Below are 6,702 nucleotides of genomic sequence, written 5' to 3'. Positions count from 1 at the left end.
GCCAGCCACTACGCCACTAGACCATCTTGGGCCCCGCTTTGCATGTCAGTGATATTTATCACTAATGACATGCAAAGTGGGCGTGCCAAGATGTTAGGCCACTACGCCATATCGACTTTGCCGGCCACTACGCCACGGCTCGCGGCTCCTGCTTCGCGGCCGCCGCTCGTGGTTGTTGAACCCTGCTGGGGACTTTGTCTTTGGGACCCGCCTGGCCGTCCGAGGCCCTGTGAACCCTCCGGTGATCATCTTTTCCCTACACACGGACAGAGGCGGGACTGCGAGGACCAGCGTGCTCAGCGGCGCTGATCGGCCGCAGCTGGTCCTCTTCACGCCCCCTCCAGCACCTCCCCTCTTTTAATGAGTAATAGCCACGCGCACGCGGGACGCGCGCGGGACTAAGCCCGAGGCTAAGCCCGGGCAAAGGGCGGGCCGTTTGAGGCCGTTCGAGGACTGGAGAGACAGGACTGGGCCCTACCCTTTTCGGTATCCCCACTCTATTGGTACTATCGTTTGTTATTCTTATTGTAATTCCAGTTCAGCAATATCCTAAGGGAACCATGTGTTCACGGGCAAGCCGTAGTAGGGCTGCAAAGGGTGGTAAGATGTTGAATGGGACTCTCGATGATTTCATTACTAGAACAAACACTGCCATAGACAATGAAATCACCAAATTCAAAAGCGCGTTTCCTTAGATCTAGACGCAGCTAGAAGATTGTCACAAGATATTGCTATTTCAAAAAAATCATCCTTAGGCCATATAGCGACTGCAAAAACACCCGAGCGACCATCTAACCCACGACTCATCACTACGCAGGCTGATGTTCACCACATCTCAGTTACATCATCTGTGACAATCCCGACTTCATTTCCTATCAATCTGCATTCCATCTAGAACACTACCAAGATTGTTACTGATTCAGCTTTGGGCCCACTCACTGAAAATACTCCACCGACTATTGAGGTGCAAGAGAACTCCCTGCGCACCAACATTAAGGGTACAGTACACAAAAGAAAACGCAATATAAGATCTGCCTATTCACAGAAGAAGGCCAAAGTTGCTAGGGTACACTATCCTATTGATAAAAATCTGCCTGTACCAAGAGAAGCAGGAAGGACCATAGCCCCAGTGCAGGAGCTCCCTAGCGTAGATGAGAACTGTTCAATTATGGACACCACCAAGACAGATAATGTAGAAGAGGATAACGGGGTACAACTATGCGAACCAGAGGGAAAAGATGAGGATTTCCTAAGAATAGTTTGGGAGACCCTAAAAAAGCTCCTAACTCCCCTGGAATTAAGACTCTCACACATAGAAAACCATCTTCTTGAGGTAGAAAAGAGCATCTTAACCCTAGCAAGCCTTAGCTTCCAGGACAATAAAATTACTATCCCCCCAGAAGCTGATCTAATTGCACTAACACCTACCACTACCTCACTAGCACCGCCCCCTAGTAGGCCAATACCCAAACCACGCACGAAGGGTTACGAACATAAAGCCCTCAAATTCCCACTTAAGTCACCAAAGCACCCCCCTTCAGCAACCAAATATTCCACATAAAGAAGGCGTTGCCCCAAGGATGAATGACACTAAGGCCCACCGAACACTCTCACAGGGGCCACAAACTATAGGTAACTTTCGTGGGGGTTATATAGATCTACCCCCAGACGTAAGGCCATATGTGGCGGTATTAGCAGGTGTACCAGAAAATGGGAGCCATTATCAAGAAAATTACTGGTCCCTCAAAAACAAGGTTATCCATTGGCTGAATGTAAATAGACCGATCCCTAACCATCTGAGAAGCAAAATTCTAATGGTGCGTAGAGTTCCCTGGATAGGTCCATCACGCAAAACTATTCCAGGTGATTGTAGCGTAGTCTCATTTGAGAACCCACATACGGCCCAACACATATGCTCGTGGAACGCAGGTGAGGAGAATTCATCCATTGTAGTCAGACCATTAACATTCTTCTATCCTCCTCGTCCTAGCCTAAATTATGGGGGGGGGGATTGGTCATTGGTTCGACATCCGGCCCGTGGAGGGGTGAGAGATGGATGGCAAGGCCCAAATAGAAGATGGTATGGGGCACCAACATTCAATAGGTTTGGTTGTCTAGAAGAGGTAGACTGACTCCCCATGTCTCTGGGACTACCACCGGATGTTAAGGACAAACTGCCCTCACCGTTCATTGACTCTATGCCTCCCGAGAGTAACTCAAGTGGGAGTAGTCCATCTATAGGAACTGAAACGGACCTAGACTTGCCAACGTCTAGTATTCCAGATCTCATCCCAGTCGCAACACTCTCTTTTGGCCAATTAATCTCGGATGCTGCAGCCGAGCAGGGGGTACTGAGCAATTCTATCCACAAGGCGGCCTATGCTTCTGGCGCTTTGTCCCAGCCCTCTCTAATAACACTGTCACCGGTTCCTGCAATCAGCCACAGAAATAATGCCGCCATTGTTCTCGATCCCCCGGAAACTAAACCTGTAAAGGCGGAGGACATACAAATTCTATTGGGGGAAGATGATGCGGATCTATTGTCGCTGCCCGTGGCAAGGAGGCCTAGCCTTGATCTCGATCCCCTTGTGTCTGCCTCTATATTAGGGCCAAGGGATGTTAGTAGCCCAGCGTTGAGGGTTCTCAGCTGGAATGTAGCAGGACTTGCACGTAACATCGACATTCCCGATTGGAACTCTTTTGTTGAATCCTTTGGGATTTGCCTTTTGCAGGAAACCTGGTGTTTGGAACCACGTCACAGGGTGGGCTACACTACCTACTTTGTGCCTGCGTCACAACCACTTGGCAGCAAAGGCCGCCCGTCGGGTGGCCTCCTGATCTGGGCTAGCATTTCGTTGGGACTAACTATTAGGCACATGCCCACAAAATCACTTGACCTGCAGAGAGTAACAATCAATGGCCATGGGGGGAAAAAGCTAGAAGTTTTTAACATCTACCTAAGGGGGGCAAGGGGTGGTGCTTCCATGCTGCCACTCACAGGTATTGAGGAGGAACTCGGATCCTGTAATGCTGACTCCTTTGTTATACTAGCTGGGGATCTCAACTGTTCCTTTGAACCACTTGCCAGTGAGGATATCTTAGATATCTGGGAAGAAGATGCTATGAGAGGTATCCCCCCGCTCACTCTCCCACCCATCAAAAAATGGACCCAGAGCGCTCTAGATCTTAATTCCCTCTGCATGGAATTTGGCCTTAGGGCAACCAATGGTAGATCCAAGTCTGACTCCCAAGGGGTACACACATATAACAGGGTGGGACATACCTCACAGATTGATTATATACTCCTGAATTATAGGCTTTGGGCACATTTGCTAGATATGGAGGTCTTGCCATCTACTGATAGCGACCACAATCTATTAGCCTTGACTTTGTCCCCCCCTGGAAGGGTATGACCCCAATTCCACCCTTACACATATGGAAATCTACACACAAAGTATACCCTTCGAATTGTGGTAGGCGGCTGAAATGGAAAAAAGTTGCCGCGGATGAAGGAAAGATGACAATACCAAAATCCATAATGGCTAATGTGAAGTTGCGGTTAGACTCCCTGGGTCCCAGTAAACTTGATGCCCCAAATCTCTTTACAGAAACAACTAAAGCACTAGGTGAATTGTTCACTGTCCATCCAGTAGGCGTAAGGGATAAGAAAAGAGGTGTACCTAAGGGTGGCGCGAGTTGGTTTTCCCCTGCCTGTCGCTCCGCAAAACATGAACTCATCAGAGCAGTGAAATCCAAGGCTGCTGGAAACATCAGTCTTGCTAGGAAAAGATACAAAAAGGCACTAGTCACGGCTAGGGTCGAGCATGAAACCCAATTTTGGAATGATCTATTGGCGGCAAACTCTAGGAAAGACTCGAAGGGCTCCTGGGAATTGATGAGAGTAAGAGACAAACCCGCAGATTCCCTATTGACATGCAATATAACCGGGGAGGCGTGGTTTACCCATTTTTCCCAGCTTTACTCCTTATCTGGGGGTCCTCCAGTCAGCCCGACGGCTCTGCCGCACATTGATTGTCCCGATTATATTGAGGCTAATCTCTTTTTTACGAAGGAAGTAGAGGGGGCGATTAAGTGCCTGGTTCCGAACAAGGCTGCGGGACCTGACGGTATCCCAGGCGACCTACTTCGGGCCAACCCAGAAGAGTGGAGCAGACTCATTGCCTCACTTCTGAATGCTGCCTTGATGGGTGGGTGCCTACCGGACTCATGGAAGGGCGCGGAGGTGGTCCCAATTTTTAAAAAAGGGAGTCGGGACGACCCCGCCAACTATCGCCCAATCAGCCTGTTAGACTCCACACAGAAGGTGGATGGCAAGGTAGTCCTAGGAAGGGTTTTGCAGTGGGTCGAGGAAAAGCAAATACTCTCGGATTACCAGGCTGGTTTCAGATCCGGCACGGGGACCATAGAACAGACATTCCGGTTATTAATGATCTATTGGAAAGTGGTCGTACTGGGCAAGGGCAGTCTGTACCTTGCATTCATAGACTTACGGACTGCCTTTGACCTGGTCCCACGTGACCAACTGTGGGGTGTCCTTGATGCATTGGGTATCCCCTCTTATCTACTTAATATGCTCATAAAGCTGCATGAGGATAACTTTGCACAGATCAGGTGGGGTGAACAGGGTCAAAAAACATCACGTATCCCTGTCAATATGGGTGTCCACCAGGGCTGCGTGCTAGCCCCCACTCTGTTTTCATTATATGTTAACGGAGTGGTGGAGCATCTTCTCAAATAATCAGCAGACGCACCTTCCCTGGCTGGTAGGAAAATCCCCACACTCCTATTTGCAGATGACACCCTCCTGATCTCAAAAACCCCAGTAGGCCTGCAATGTTTACTTACCAGCTTTAAGAACTTCTGTGATTCTAGGGGTCTTGCTATTAATATAGGTAAAACTAAGTTCCTGGTCTTAAACCCTCCGAGGAAAACTGTCATTCCACCTTCCTTGGACTCTGTTCCACTCGAGAGGGTTAAAGAGTTCGATTACTTAGGCATTCGCCTTTGTGATTCCATGAGCTGGAAATCCCACCATCAAAAGATATTGTTGACTCACAAGAGGGTGGTAGGGGCACTTTTGAAGGAACAACGTGCTTCTTCACTCAAACCCATTGGTCCTGTACTGGACATCTATAGGGCAAGGGGGGTGAGCACAGTTTTGTACGGGTCTGAACTATGGGGCGTACAGAAAGTAGATTTTTTGACCCGTTCAGAAAATAAATTCCACAAAGATCTTATGGGCTTACCGCATAGTACACCATCCCTTCCACTTCTTTTAGATGCGGGTACTCGTCCAATAAGTGACCAGGCGAGGTTGCGCCCCCTCCTCCTATGGGCACGAATTTGGAGGGTACCAGAACTATCTAGTTATGCAGAAGGCTTAAGGGAACTCCTCTCAACATCTGGTTGGCACAAGGTCCGTTGGTTAAAAGAAGTTAAGTGTCTTCTTTTTGACCTGGGCCTTGAGGATGCCTGGGCTAATAGAACTGCCCCGCCTAAGCTGACCATAAAGAAGCTATACTGGTCATGGGTGACTGATGGCATAAACTGCAACTCTAAATTGTGTAGAACTACGGTAGAATTTTTGATGGTCAAGGAGGTCTCCTTTTGTGAACCATATTTGGATATGATTTCCAAATCTTGGGACAGGGCATTATATTTTAAGTTCAGGGTGGGCTTATTGCCAGTGGGGAAACTGACTGCTAGCTGGAAGGTACCAGCGCAAACGACACCATATTGCCCCTTCTGTGTGAACAGGCCCGAGTCAGTTCCTCACTTACTCTTTGAATGTCCAGCCTTTGCAGCTCCGCGCCGCATTTGGCTGAAGACACTCTGCAGGAGCCTTGGTACTAGATCTCATCTGGAGGCCCTACGAATTCTAAGATCAGACCCCTGCCCTCTGTTTGCTTGTTGCCTGGCTAAATTCCTTGGTTGGGCTTGGCGGGTTAGATCCTCTAGACTACTGAGTCTCCCATAAACACCCTTCTTACTTGTGCCAATGTTAATTTGTATGTTTTCAAATAAGAAACGAAATGCTTTTACCAATGTAATGACTTTTTAATGTATTTTTATTGTATTGTAATGCTTTTTAAGATATGCTCAATATATCGAAATAAAGCTTGTTAAAAAAAAAATACAATCTATAGTGCGGGCACAGGTGCGAGAAATGTGAATATATATATTCCGCTGGATATCAAACATTTAAGTCAGCATTTCCCCACACAATGTGCCAGTGATAGTATGAATAGATAGGCAGACTATGGGTTGACAGAGGTGTCCATATCTCCAAATATCAAGACATGGACTGAAGTAAAAGCCAATCCTAGAGGAGGGGATAGAGTTACTGCATTGAGAAAATGTGAATCACAGTGGCTAATTAAATTAAGGGCGGTGAATAGGGGACTTAATATTGATAGTGAACTTTATGTCTTCTTAAAAGACTGATTTATTGTATAACATGAATCCCCAATGACTTTAGACCAACTGTTATCGTAACATTATCCACTGCTTTTGGTTTTGCATATATGCTCTATGTTATGTGTTTTCTCCCCATGTATAAGCTGGAGCACTTTTGTGTCCTATGCATACTGTATAATGATTTGGAATAATGAAGTGCCCTTTATTATTGAGGCAGCTGAATGTTTTGCGACTTTAGTCCTCAGGCTCCTTTGCGATAGAGTC

Source organism: Lissotriton vulgaris, chromosome 12, assembly GCF_964263255.1.
Source record: "Lissotriton vulgaris chromosome 12, aLisVul1.2, whole genome shotgun sequence".
Taxonomy (NCBI): domain Eukaryota; kingdom Metazoa; phylum Chordata; class Amphibia; order Caudata; family Salamandridae; genus Lissotriton; species Lissotriton vulgaris.
This window is presented reverse-complemented; position numbering follows the sequence as displayed.